This window comes from Ambystoma mexicanum, chromosome 7q (genome assembly GCF_040938575.1).
Source record: "Ambystoma mexicanum isolate Mex_15411 chromosome 7q, UKY_AmexF1_1, whole genome shotgun sequence".
NCBI classification, from domain to species: Eukaryota; Metazoa; Chordata; class Amphibia; order Caudata; family Ambystomatidae; genus Ambystoma; species Ambystoma mexicanum.
In genome coordinates, this window is record NC_090941.1 from 642,328,013 (window position 1) to 642,342,894 (window position 14,882).

Genomic DNA, 14,882 nt, shown 5'->3' on the forward strand with positions numbered 1-14,882 from the left:
GTACCGGCTTGTTCCTTCAGAGGGTCGTTTTGGCCAAAGTCCGCTAGGTCTGGGATAAGCCACACTATGGACTTCACGTTAACAAAAGGATTGACGCTTGTTATAGGCTTCATACTTCGGAAGAGGTAGCCTTAGCGTCTTGCCTGCTCCCTTCCTCCACAGTGCTGACAGCCGCCACGCTACAATCCAGACCGGCTTCTGCGTCTTCTACAGCAGCAGCTCAGGTTCTGGCCAAGGAGGACAAGTTGCTTGAATCCTTGGGGAGAAAGATCTTCGCTAATTCGGCCCTGCAGTTGCGCCAGGCGTACGCAGAGCTCATCTTAGCAGCGGCAAATATGAAAATGTGGAAAGGTCTATCTGAATTTGAGGAGTTAACTGCTGCGGACAAGCTGGATGATTCTAAAGGTGGCTTGTCGGATGCCAGGTTTATGGTGCAGGATATGCTGGAGGCCGCCGCTCATCGCGTTGACACCTCGGCTCGAGGCCTCATGCTTGGTGTTGTCACCTCTTGTCAGGCTTGGCTTCATGCCAAGAAGTTTTCTAAGGAGGCCCAGGATAAGGTTCTGGACTTGCCTTTTGACAACAAGGAGCTGTTCCACTCATCAACGGATATGGAGCTGACTAAGACTAAAGACAGCACTCAAACAGCCAAGTCCCTGTCCGTGTTGGTGAAGCCGCCGTTCAAAGCTCAAAGAACATCATCTCACCCTCGGCCCTCCTCTGGTTTTTGAGGGTTTCTGGATCAGAGGACACGCAGGGTCGATTCTCCATCTGGTAACTCTCGTTGGAAACAGCAGCGTGGCCGATTTTTCTCTTGCTCCTCTGCCTCCTCTTCAGGATCAAGCGGTCTCTCAGCCGAGAAGTCAGCTAAATTATTTTCGGCGCTCCCACGAGACCCCGGTGGGAGGACCGAAAATAATGTAATGCTTGGACAGGCTTCCGCTTGCCCCTTGCCCCTACCCCACCCATCAATCCTCCCTTCCAGCAACCTGGTACGCCTTCCCTCAGAGCCGAAGTCCAGAAGCTTATGGATCTCAAGGTGGTGAAACCTGTTCCCCTAGGGGAGCGAGGGGAGGGCTTCTACTCCCGTCTGTTTACGGTGCCCAAACCCAACCAGGCTGGCCTGCGCACCATCCTAGCCCTTTCCCAGTTCAACCTTTCTCTTCCCCAAGAGAAATTCAAGATGATCACGCCCGGTCTGATAACGTCCTCTTTACAGAAGGGCAATTGGCTCAGCATGGTGGACCTTCAGGATGCGTATATGCATATCCTCATTTGGAGTCCGCATCGGAAATACCTTCGGTTTTCCATGGGGGAGGAGCATTTCCAGTTTCGTGTGCTCCCGATTCGTCTCAGCTCGGCACTGCGTGTCTTTACGAAGATGATGTCGGTCATTGCAGCTTTTCTCCAGCTACAGGGTATCCATGTATATCAGTATTTGGATGACTGGCTGCTGCGCGGTCCTTGTCCACTGAAAGCCTCGAGCAACCTTCAGTCTCTCCTCCAACGCCTGTTCCACCTTGGGCTGTCGGTGAACTGGCGGAAATCCTCCATGACAGTCTCCCAGGACTTGATTTTCCTGGGTTTTCATTGGAACACGATCAATTGCAGAGTTTTCCTGACTGGGGACAGAATGGTGGATCTGTTGGCCATGTGTCAGGTAATTATCCAGTCGTAGAGCATGTTGGCCTGGTGGTTCCAGAGGCTTCTGGGCCTCATGGCTTCGTGCATGCTGGCTATTCCTTTTGCTCGTCTCAATATGGGGCGGATGCAGATGGCTCTTCGAGCTCATGGCTTCAAGCAGTGGATCCAGATTAAAAAATGATACCGTCGGTACCATAAGGCGGCTCAGTTAAGGGTGTTCCTTGAGCATTTGAGGGATGAGATGAGAAGTTATTGGCCATATATTGAAAATGTCCATGTCCATCCCAGAAAAGTGAGGGACCTCCTGTGGGCAGTGGGAACTCCCCCTTGCTAGGGCAGTGAAAACACATCCCACCTTGTCTGTGCTGTGGTCGCTGTGGAAGAGGGATAAGGGGAATGCTTCCCTTTCTTCTTGGCCCTCCCCCCTGTCTTCGGTGTGGGCTCCCCCATTCGATTTGGGTAATAGAAACCTTCGGGGGACTCAGAGATGGTCGGTTCGGGGGTCTGGAACGTGCATCCCAGTTATTCAGGCATGGTGTGTTCATAGACTATGATAGCCTGGTGGATTCTCTGGACGCTCCTTCAATTTCTATTTTTGACTACTTACGAGTTAAAGGTATTATGACCGATCCCCAGTGGGTTGAAGACCTAACCCGCCCCCCCACTCTGCTGGAGAAGGTGATAATAGACTCCAAGAGTAGGAAAGGCGCCCTTTCTCAAATTTACAATGTGTTGATCACGGCAGTGTTAAGGAGTCGCTTCCTTGTGAAGCGTACCCGCGGCAGGCCCTGCAGCAGCTTGCAATGAGACGCGGGAGCCGAGGTACTTGTCAACCTGCTTTAATCAACACGTCGGCGGAACTGCCGATTCTAACCCCCCCGTCCCTTCCATTCCCCTGACGTCACGTCCTGGACGTCATGTCCTTTGGGCCCCAACGGAGGCCCGCCCACACAACGATGTGAGCAACCTGACATCTCCCCCCTTTTTAACATGTGAGTTCAAGGCTCTCTTCTTACCCCATCTCCTCGATGAGTCGAGTTGGCTTCATGCGGCTCCTCTGCGGTCGTTTGGCCTTATTCGGGTTGGGACTTCCCTGGCGGGTGTGGGGGAGGTGCGCTTCGCCTTCTGACTCTTCCCCGTCTCCTTGGTACGCTTCTTCGCGTGGTCTGTCCTCCTCGCTGTCTCTGTCCCATGACCATTGACATTCTTGCGTTAGTTTGACTCGTTTGAAATGCGAGCTGTTCCTGGTCACCATTGAGCAGTCGTCCCTTTGTGCTGTGACCATGGAGCCCTTCTTGTGCGTCACGACTAGGGGTGTGGGTGCAAAGGTGGCTTCTTCTTTACGATTCTTGGGTTGCCTGAGCCATACTTTGTCTCCTGGTTGCATTATGTTCTCACAAGCTCTCCTTTTCCTGTCCGAGATCTCTTTCGTCTTTGATTTCCTCGCGGTGTCATTTGCTTTCGCTTCTTGCTCTAGCGGCGTCAGTTCTTGTGGCCTCGGGTCTTCCGGTAGTCTCGTGGTAATCGTTCTTCGGAATAGCAGGTCCGCTGGGCACACTCCCGTCGTGCTGTGGGGCGTGTGCCTGTATTCTTGTAGTAATTGATTTAGGGCCTGCTCAAATGGCTTGTTTTGTACATGGGTGATTTGGAGGGTCCTCTTTACATTGGCCATGAACCTTTCGACCATGCCATTGGCCTGAGGCCATCGAGGGGTTATGCGTCGATGTTGAAACCCCATGTATTTTGCGAATTGCTGGAAGTCTTGGCTTATGAACGTAGGACCGTTGTCGGACTTTATGATCTTCGGGATGCCATAGGCAGAGAGCATCCTGTCAAGTGCTGGAATGATGCTCGCTGTGGCGCTGCTCTCTACTATCTGGGCGTCCGGGTATCTTGAGTGTTCGTCCATGAGTACGACCACGTGTGTCCCGTTGTTCAGTGGTCCGAATAGGTCGACTGCTAGCTCCTCCCACACTTTACTTGGCAGTGGTGATGACTGTAATGGGTTTGGGTGTGGCGGGGGCGCAACTTGTGCACATATGTGGTAACTTCCCACGACGGTTTCTACCAAGCGATCAAGTTGAGGGAACCAGACTTTCTGGCGAAGGAGGCGCTTTGTGGCGACTACGCCTCGGTGTCCTTCATGCGCTAGATGCACTATCCTCTCCCGGAGCGTTCTCGGGATGACGACCTTGCATCCCTTTAGTATGATGTTGTCCTCTACCACGGTCAGCTCTTCCCGGACCTGGTCCAGCCACTTGACGTCTTCCTTCGTAGTGTCCGGTTCTTCTCTGGCCTGATGTTTCATGAGGGTCGTCTTGTCCATCTGTAGGCAGTGTCGAGCGATTCGCAGCGCTGGGTCTGCCTCTGATTGTATCGATAGTTCCTGCCACCCTACTGGGAGTGGTTGTAGGGGATGCATGATGTAATTTATGTACGCGTCCGCTATGGACAGTTGGGATGCAGTCGTGGAAATGGGATGCCGGGAGAGGTAATCCGCTGGGTTTTCTTCCTTCCCTGGCCGGTGCAGTATTTGGAACCTGTAGTCCTGTAGGCATAGGCCCCATATGGCTATTTTCGGCGGCATCCTGGCCTACGGGCTGCCGTATATGGTGAGCAGTGCCTGGTGGTCCGTGAAGATGGTGAATTCCTTGCCAAACAGGAAGAGATGAAAGTATTCGCAGGCCCAGACGACAGCGAGGCTCTCTTTTTCCGCCTGTGAGTATGCCTGTTCTGTGGTTGTCAGGCTCCGGCTGGCATATGCTACCACGTGTGTGATGTGTGGCTCCCTGGGGTCTTTCTGGGTCAATATGGCGCCGAGTCCCACTGGGCTGGCGTCCACTATAAGTTCAGTGTCGCGACTGGCATCAAAATATGCCATGTCTTCCGCCTGTGCGATGGCCTTCCTTATCGCCTCGAACGCTGCTTGACACTCTTTCGACCATATGAATGGCGTGTCCTTCCGGGTGAGTACACGCAGGGGGTTACTGACGGTGGCGTAGTCTTTCAGGTATCTGGAGCAGTAGCTGGCCAATCCTAGGAACGACCTTAGGTCTGTAGTGTTCACGGGGGGCGTGGCTGAGTTAAGGGCTTCCACTTTTTCCGGGTCGGGTCTCATGCCTTTATCAGAGAAGATGTGCCCGAAAAACCTCAAGGATCCTTTCGAGAACTCGCACTTAGATTTGTTTAAACTGAGTCCTGCGTCGTCCAGTGCTTGGCATACCCTGTGCAGTGCCAGGTCGTGTTCTTCCTGGGATTTGCCATAGACCAGGATGTCGTCCGAGTAGTTCAGACAGTTGGGGACGTGCCTGATAACCTTGTGGATCTCTTCTTGAAAAATCTCGGCGGCAGAGGATATGCCGAAGCTAAGTCTTTTATATTGAGGCAAGCCGAGATGAGTGACGAATGTGGTGATGTAGCGGGACTCCGGGGCGATTTCAATTTGGTGGTATCCTTTCGTGAGGTCCAACTTGGAGAAAACTCTTGCTCCGTGGAGAAGGTGAATCATGTCCGTGATCCTGGGCGACTGATGCCGTTCCCTTTCAATGGCTGTGTTGGCTCTGCGCATGTCTACGCATAAGCGTATGGATCCTTCTGGTGACTTCTTGGGGACGGGGACGATGGGTGACACCCATGGCGTCGGGCCCGACACCGGTTCTATGACATTCATTTTGATGAGCTTGTCCAGCTCTTCTTCCACCTGCCTCTGGATATTGAATGGGATACCTCGGTAATGTTGGGCCACTGGTCTGACCTGGGGATTGATGTGTAGGTGTACCTTCCTGTTTCGCAGTTTGCCTAGGCCGGTGAAGAGCTTTGGGAATGCGTTTTCAATTGCGTCCGGTTTTGCAAAGTACTTATGGGCCATCAGCCGGTATAAAATGTGTACCAGTCCCATGTCTACTGCTGTCCGGAAGCTTAATATGCATCCGCTGTTGGCTTCGGTGTCCAGGATGTGTAGCTGGATCTTTGCAGAGTGCCCTTTATGTGTACACCAGGCTGTGATCATGCCTTTGCTTGGCAGGGGTGTCGTGGAGCCAAAGGGATATATGTCTACTGTGGCTTTCCTAATTTTTGGCTGTGTGGTCAGGGATTGATATGCGCTGTCGCTGATAATGTTGACCGTCGCCCCGGTGTCTACAAGGAAGTTCAGTGGGGTGTCATTAACTTGAAGTGTCAAGATGGGGCTGTGTTGGGTGGCCGCTGTGTTGTCCTGTAGGGCCCACACGTAACCTTTCCTCCTTTGATCCTCCTCTGACGAAGGGGTGTCGCTGCTGGTGGGTGACCTGGTCTCCACATACCTTACAAAACGCTGTCTGTGTTATCGTCTCATGTCCTCCGACGAGCGTTTATCCTCGCGCGTGTACCGGCTTCTGCGGTCGCTGTCTTCTTTTCGGGCTCGCCTTCTGTCGCTGTCCCCTGCTGGTCTGGGTGGACTCTGGCGGGTGGGCCGGCGCCTGTCTTGGTAGCGATGTTTGGGTGGCGTGTGTGTTGCCGCGTTTTTGCACATGGCCCTGTAGTGGTCCATTCCCCCACATGCGACGCACTTCTGCCCTACAGCCGGGCATGTTCCTGTGTGCGGGTATTCATAGCCGCATTTATAACATGTGGCTTCGAGGTGTTTGTTGCCTGGATCAGGGTGGGTATACAGTTTGTTGATCGACTCAGTGTTTTCACTGTGTTGATGTATGGATACTTTTCCTAAGCTGAGTTGAGAGTCCACCGCTGCTTCCATGCGGGCCAGCGCTAGGATTTCTTCTAGGGATCGTTGTTTCTGCAGAAGCTGCTTGCGAAAAGGTTGCGAGAGGCACCCGGCGATTACTTGGGACCTGAGTGCCTCTTCATTAGAGTATCTGTGGAACTCACAATGTTTCAGTTTGATGCGGAGGCGCATCACAAAATTGTCTATTGACTCCCCTTTTTCCTGTCTTGTTGTGTGAAACATGTGGCGTTCATAGTCTACGTTCGTGTGTGGCGTAAAGTATTCAGATAGTTTGGCGTGTAGCTCCCCTTATGTGACGGTTTCTACGTTCAGCAGTTCCCCTGCAATGTCTCTTACCGCCGGTCCCACTGCCATGAACAGTGTGTTTTTCAATCTTGTGTCGTCCGTCAATCCTATGGCACCTGTGTAGAACTTGAAGTCCCGTAGCCATAAATTCCATCTGGGCCCTAGATTGGAGGTATCTCTGATCTCGAAGGGATTGGGCATGTGCATGACTTGGGATGCTCCTCCCTCCTGGTGTGCATGTTGACTGTTGTCTTGCGCGGTATCCGCGTTTCCCGACGCAGCTGCCGCCAATCCCTGCCCCTCCCGAGGAGGATGCTGGTGTAGTCGCTGTGTCCGACATGGTGGCGTTGCCGTGATGAGCCTGTGTGCCCTTGGATGACTACGGCGCCTGGGCTCTGGCAGCTCCGGCTGCGCTGCTGCTGCTTGCGGAGGACTTTCTTCCTCCCTTCACCCTTTTGTTGCAGTGGGGGAGGTCGAGGCTTCCCCCATGTGCGGTGCCTTTGAGCCTTCCTGCGTGGGAGGTGGGGCCACACAAAATCAGCGCTCCCGTATTTGTGGGGCGTCTGTGTGCCAGGTCTGTGCCCTTGTCACGCGGGAGGCGGGCGCCCTTGTGCTGATCCTGGGCTGCTCGCATGCCAGTCCCGTGCTTCTGTCACGCGGGAGGCGGGTGCCGTGTGGCGATCCTGGGCCTGCGCCCCTGTCACGCGGGAGGCGGGTGCCTTAGTGCTGATTCTGGGCTGCTTGCGTGCCTATCCCGTGCTTCGGTCACGCGGGAAGCGAGTGCCGTGTGACGATCCTGGGCCATTATCACGCGGGAGGCGGGGCCGTATGGAGTCATCTGCCGTGTCCGAGGCGCGCCGACGCGCTATACTGCCCGACAGCAGACCTCGGCACGGCGCCAGCGGGAGTCCGTGTCCGCTCGTCGCCAGTGTTAAGGAGTCGCTTCCTTGTGAAGCGTACCCGCGGCAGGCCCTGCAGCAGCTTGCAATGAGACGCTGGAGCCGAGGTTAACCTGCTTTAATCAACACGTCGGCGGAACTGCCGATCCTAACCCCCCCGTCCCTCCCCTTCCCCTGACGTCACGTCCTGGACGTCATGTCCTTTGGGCCCCAACGGAGGCCCGCCCACACAACGATGTGAGCAACCTGACAGGCAGAAGTAGAGCCTAGGCAGACCTTTATGAAGCATTGGGAGGGCTGGGTTGATGGGGAAAATAGGTGAGGCTACTGGGCGGCCATTTTTAAGGTCCTTTTTTAGGGTTCCCTGTACACAGCGGCATCAGAACATAATTTCAAGATGCTGCATGCGTGGCACCTTTCACCTGAGAGAATTGCCAAAATGTACTCTGGGTCCTCCCCGCTCTGCCCGAGAGGTTGTGGTCAACGAGGGTCATGGTTTCACCTTTGGTGGGGATGTCCTTCTGTCCAGTTTTTCTGGTCTGAACTCCTGAGCTGGATTAAGGAGATTACGGGAGCTGTCCTTCCCGTGCAGCCCCTTGTGCTTATCTTTGGTGTGTTGGTCTCAGAGGAGGGTGCTAAACCTTTGTCCCGTGTGGTTCATGCCATGTTGCGAGCGGGGAGGCTTGCCTTGGCTCAAAAGTGGAAATGCCCAGTGGTGCCTTCTAAAGCTGACTGGTTAGCTAAACTCTTGGTGATCTTTACGTATGAGAAGCTTTCGGCAATCACTCACGACACCATGAACCCCTTTTTGCAAGACTGGATGTTGGTGCTGCTTCATCAAGATTGGTAATCAATGAGACTTTGAACGATGGGATCTGTCATCTGCCTTTGACATTTGTGAGGCCATCTGGGGAGTCGCTGGCCGTCCTTTGTTTTGATGACTTGAGCCCGTTGTGCCAGTATTGACTGTATATTTCATCCCAATTTTGTGAAATGTCTTGCTCTCCTTAGTTACTTTGGGTATGGTTTGGGGGGGAGGGGGATGGGTGAGGGGGGATGAGGTGGGGTCGGTTTGGAGGTTCCTTGTTTTTTTTTTTTTTTTAAATGTTCCTGTACAGAGCTTTGTTTGTTGAAAATTATAAATGCTCAATAAATATTCATGTGAAAAAAAATATATAAAAAACAAAAAAACAATTCAGGAGGGGTCAGTGTTAGGGAGAATTCTCATTTATGGCTAATTTCCCTCACCTAGTGAGTCCCCCAGCAGCTTTGCTGGACTTCTGGAGTTTATTTTGTTTCCACTTGGTAAGAGTGAGAGCTTTTCCCCCACTATTACCTGGGTTTTGCTATGTGTTTCTACCTGTTTTTGTGATTGTGGACTCTGAAGTACACCACTTCAGTAGCCCCCTTCTTTTTGTGTGTCACACAGCACCTTCAGTGCTGTGGCACAGGGTTGTCTTTGAGACTTCCCTCGACTCCATTTCTGAGGCGACTACTGTCCCCCCAGAAAAGGGTAAAGTTACCATTAACTTTACTTAGTCAATCTACCACAGATCCTGTACACCCCATCTTCCATGGAGTACTGGAAAGGGTTAACTCGTATCACTTTTTATCTGTACCTCCTAGAGTATTGTTTCGCTCTTTGAACATTTAGACTTGGCTGGTGGCAGTGGTGTCTACCCTAACTTTTCTACTGCGATTATATTAGATAAACGTGGTACTATTCTTGGCTATTATATTAGCCTTGAACATAAACCCGCTTGACCAAATCGTCTTTCTTTTGGCTCTGGTTGGGTTTATTTGCCATTTCTTTTTGTTAAAGTCCTTCTTGTGTTTTACTTTGCACGGCAACCTGGGTCCGCCTTCTTTGTTCACTGTCTTTTGGCGGGCTTTCTGTTCAGAAGCCCTCCACCAGGTGCCTGGGTTTTCTAGGTGGGCTGAATTGAGGGAGGGGTGTAGTCACCCCCTGCACAGGGTATCCTAGGAAACCCAAGACGGCCTTTGTCATGATTGGCCAGGGTAGTTGTCAGGGCTGGACAACCCCCCTGCTGGGAGATTGACAGTCAGGCTGCGTGAATGGGTTTTTTCGCATAAAAGGCAGGTCTCTTGGGCAAGAAGTCCGAGATTCGCCGCTGGAACTACATTGAACTGAAGAGAAGCGGAGAGAACGACGGCTGCTGCAACTACCCCGTCCCGGTGAAGCCCTGCTGAAGTCCCGAGCTATCTGCCCTTCAACGACTCAGAGAAGATCCAGTCCGGAGTCTTCTTTCCTTGAGCTTGGTGGAGATAACCAACTCATCTTCTACAGCCAGAGGATCCTCTTCCGTGGTCGAAATCGCTGCACACTGCTGTAGTGGTCCGGATAGCCACCTGAAGAGCCTCTCCTGTTTTTAAGGAGTGCACCTTTTATTCCTTATCGCTGCTGCCAGCTTCATCACTGTGTGGTGCAGACCCCCTTCAGATGTCCTCCTTCACGACGAAGCTCCAGGAATCGTGGATCTGTGGGAAACAAACAGGAACAACTGCCAGGGCACCAGCTGCACCATTGGAACAAGGTACTGTGGTCTGTTGAGGAAACTGGGTGAATCCCTTTTTCTTCATTTCCAAGGCTTGCCCTTGTCTTCCCTCCTTCTTATAACTTTTGCTTCCGAACATTGACAATATCGAAGTACTTTTGGCTACATTGAATTGTGAACTGTCTGACTGTGTGATCTTCGGCAACTGGCCCCGATGTCTTTCGACCCTGGCTCCGGCCCTTTGACTTTTGAACTCCTGTCTCTGAGTGTTCTCCAGCATGGAGTCTGGCATGGATTCACATGCTCATGAATATTCCCCGTCGTCAGGCCGGGAATCCTCTGAAAAAAATCGGTATCAGTTTTGTTTCTGATCTGTCTTTCTTCGTAGTAACCAATCAGTGATCTCTGGGTCATACTGCCCCCAGCCAATGACTGCCCTCTCCCTAAGCCCCTCCCCTGGCAGCCATCCTCAGATTTTTAGCGCACGCTCAAGTGTTGGGAGTCTTCGTGTTTAGCTCTTGAGCTTTTGCTGCGTTTTCGCCATTTTCAAAGAGATTTTCTCATTTGTCAGTCAAATAGAGCCTCAAGCGCCACCGTGTCTACATCTGATCAACGGGGACCCGTTCCGGATTTTCTACGCCCCTCAAGGGTGAAGTTTTCGTCGAGTTATGCTTCTGGGAGGAGTCCAGAAGTTTCTGCGGCCTACCCGGACATGGCCCAAGAGAAAGGAAGCTTGACGCCCGGAAAGCTGTTCAGGGTTTGCCCTGGATGCCAGCTGTAGAATATGTTCAAGGAGGACGAGCACTCGAAATGTCTCTACTGCCTTCATGAGGACAAAACGCACGTGGAGAAAGACTGTGCGTTTTGCAGGAACATGTTGGAACGGACCATCAGGGACCGGCACCTTCGTCTCTCCAACTGGCTGGAAGGAAAGAGCCCATCAGGTGAGAAGAAGAAGAAGTCCGAGCGGTCTTCTAAGTCCTGTGAGGGCGCCCTGGCGATGGGGGCCCAACAGAAGGCAAAGCACCGTGAGTCCACGGGCACCGGGAGCGCCAAATGGTCAGGCTCCTTGGCTGCCAGGCAGGGCGCATTCTCTCCAGCGCCCTCAACCACGAGCCAACGCTCTGGCTCAGGGAAGAGGAAGGCCGAGAACCCGGCAAAGCTTCTGGAGAGGCCCCGGTCGATCTCAAAGGATCCAGCCAAGGGGGACCGAGGCAGTGACCCTCCCCCCAAGGTGAAGGCCACAGGCCCGCAGAAGGTGGTGAAGGCCTTGATTCACCCGGCCAAGGCCTCTATCGAGGAAGTCGCGGCAGCCCTGGCGCAGCCTGAGGAGGCTACACCAGTGGAGTCGACCTTGGGGCCCAGAGTTTCCCTGCCACCGCGCAGGGAAGCCTCTTTCAGGACCATTGAGAAGACCCCCATGAAGACCCCGGTGGAAAAAGAGGGGGGGAGCGGGTGGCCATTGTGGACACGGACACAACCTCCGAGGAGGAATTGGTTGAAGTCTTGGAGGGCCTCGACAAGGGCGTTGAAGAGGCCCAGTCCCATGGGAGTGATCCCGACGAAGGGGACGACAAGAGCGACGGCGGTGCCGGCGAGGTTCCTAGTCAACCGGCGCGCCCATCGCTTCCGTAGCCGCAGGAAAACTCGGTGGCCATTTTGTTGGCAATACAATTCTTACGTTCAGAGATAAGGACGAGATTGCCCCTACCACCGACGGAGGAGCCGGAACCAGGCCCGACGAAGGAGCCAGAGCCAGGCCCGTTGGGAAGTCCCCCAAACAAGAGAAGACGGACCCATCCAGCCCGCCTTTTCAGCCCTCGCGTCCTGCTCAGCCTTTGCCCAAGTACCCCGTACCTCGGGATGACACAGGAACGGACACGGCCATGACAGATAGGGATGACGACGGCGGCGACAATGGGACGGAGCTCCCATTGCCTCCAGCCCGGGCCTCCCCGCCCGACGAGGCTGGGTCTTTCCCCTCTATGATCGCCAGGGCATCTGAGCTTTTTCAGCTCTGCCCCGAAGAGAAGAATGAAGGTTTCCTTTACCAATGGCGCAAGGCCAAGAGGAAGACAGTCCTCGCCGTGCCTCTGCTGGATGGCATCTGGGACGAGGGTCTCACCCTTCTCAAGAACCCGTCTACGACGCCTGCCAAGAGGGATCGGTACGAGAAGAATTACCGGTCCCCGAAACGGCAACTTTGTGCCTTAGGGCCAACTGACCCCTGACTCGGTCGTCTCAGCGGCGGCCCAGAAGAAAGCGGGGGGCATCGGCCTCGACGTCAACTTCCCTTCCGGACGGCAAAGGAAACAAGCTGGATGCAATGGAATGATGAGTTATCTCATCGGCGGCAACAACGATTAAGGCGGCCAACACCCTCGCGATCATGGCCCGCTATGACAGGGAGTTATGGTACAAGATCGCCCCCCTGTTGGACTTCCTACCGGACGACAAGAGGGCTGAGGCCCTGGATATCTTGCAGGAAGATGACGTGGCGTCGGACCACGCCATAACGGTGGCAACGGACATTGCTGACACCGGTTTCCGCCAGCTAGGCAACGGCGTTTGCCTCAGATGACGAGGGTGGCTCAAGGCGACGGATATCCGCCAGGACGTACAAGCCAAGGTTTTGGACATGCCGTTCGACGGGAACAACCTGTTTGGGAAAACAGTGGATGAGTCCCTCCAAGCCATCAAGGCAGATACTGAGACAGCTAAGGCACTGAGAGTTCTCCAGAAACAAAGCCCGTCCTTTCGGAGCTCCGGAGGCAAGCCGGGTGCCTCCAAGGGATTCGGCGGTGGCTCCTCTACGTACCGCCAAGCGGCCCACTCTTCGTCACAGGAAGCCTATAGAGGACGAGGCAAGTCGGGTGGATCCCGCCGTCGTTGCCAGGGAGGCCAAGGCAGCAAGGCATCCTCCAAGCAAGATTGAACCGACCGTGGCGTCGGGCCCCCACCGAAGCACCCCGGTGGGAGGCCGGCTGGCGAAGTTCGTCAGCGTGTGGGAGTCCATCTCCACCGACCGTTGGTTGCTGGACACCCAGGCCCAGGGGCACGCCCTCGAATTTCTAAAAAAGTGCCCCCGCATTCCTCCCGTGGCCAGGAAAGAAAACCACATCCCTCAACGTACTGGGACAGCTGGAGGGGGGTGATTTCCTGTTGTCGTTGGATTTGGAGGATGCATACTTTCACATTCCCATTCTAAAAGGGCACCGGAAGTTCCTCAGGTTCGTGGTCCAAGGGCGGCACTACCAGTTAAAGTCCCTCCCGTTTGGATTGAAGTCGGCACCCAGGGTTTTCACCAAGTGCCTCGCCCCAGTGGCGGCGCGGCTGCGCCTGCAGGAGATCCACATCTACCCCTACCTGGACGATTGGCTCATCCGCGCAAGGACAAGGGAGCTCGCTGCAGAACACACAGCGATGACCGTCCAGCTGCTCACGGACCTGGAGTTCTCCATCAACTTCCCCAAGTCCCACCTGGTCCCCTCTCAAGTCGCACTGTTTCTGGGAGCCAAGCTCGACACAGTGGCGCGTCTGGCCTCGCCGTCGGAGGAAAGGACAAAGGCCATCCTAGGCAAGGACGTGGCCAGAGTGAGGTCCATCAAGTCCCTCCTCAGGATGATGTCCTCTTGTCCTCTTATCTCGTGCGCCTGTGCAGGCTTCGGATGCGCCCTCTACAGGAGTTCCTCAACGCCTGCTGGATTCAAGCGACGGGCAGCTTCGAGGACAGGATCCCTCTCAATGAGACCTTCCGACGAGCGATCCGGTGGTGGGGCACCCGCGCTCATCTAGTGGCGGGGATGGACTTTCAGACCCTGGCCCACCAGGCGACGGTGACGACGGATGCCTCCCTGGAGGGGTGGGGAGCCCACACCGGAGATTTTCACGCGAGAGGCCTTTGGCTCCCGGAGGAGAAGCCGCTCCACATCAAAATCCTGGAGCACCGGGCAGGGTTCTGGGCCCTCAGGTCCTTTCTCCCGTCCCTCAAGGGCAAGGTGGTGAGGATCTTCACCGACAACACCACCACGATGTTCTACATCCGGAAGCAGGGCGGAACCAGATCCCCGGCCCTATCCAAGGAGGCCTAGGACCTGTGGCATTGGGCGGTTGCTTAAGGGATGTTTCTAGTGCTGTTTCATCTGGCAGGGATAAAAAAAACACCATCGCCGACTCACTCAGCAGAGAGCTGCGCTCGTGTCACGAGTGGGAACTACGCCAGGATCAAGTGGACCGACGCTTTCAGCAATGGGGCAAACCCCAAATCGACATGTTTGCGACAGCGACAAACTCCAAGTGCCAGAGATTCGCCAGCAGGTTTCCCCAACTGAGGAACATGGGCGATACTTTCTCGTTCCCCTGGGACGGCCTGTTCCTATATGCGTTTCCTCCGTTGCCGTTGCTGCTCCAACTCATCAACCAGCTCACGAGTTCCTGGTGCAGAATGATCCTCGTAGCACCGGCGTGGCCAAGACAGATCTGGTACCGGATCTTCTGGACTTGTCAGCGTCCCCACCAATCAAGCTGTCGACGGACGCAGATCTTCTCTCCAGAGAAGGAGGCGCCATCCTTCATCACGATCCGGAGTTGCTGAACTTGCAGACCTGCCGTCTGCAGCACTAGAGTTTGAAGGGTACGATATCCCGGCTGACTGCACAGAGGTTCTTGCAAAGGCCAGGGCGTCCTCAAATCTCAAGTGCTACGGACATAAGTGGAAGAGGTTCTCTGTCTGGTGCCGTGCACAGAAGATTAACCCTCTGCGGATTACGGCCCCTCAAGTACTGACGTACCTACTGTCGCTGGCCAAGGCTGGAC

General features: G+C 54.4%; 1 protein-coding gene across 1 annotated transcript in view; it reads left to right on the plus strand.

Annotated features, from left to right (window-relative positions):
• The window catches only part of HSPH1 (heat shock protein family H (Hsp110) member 1), a 2,244,846-nt gene that overhangs the window by 471,402 nt on the left and 1,758,562 nt on the right, over positions 1–14,882 (plus strand). The window lies entirely within an intron of this gene.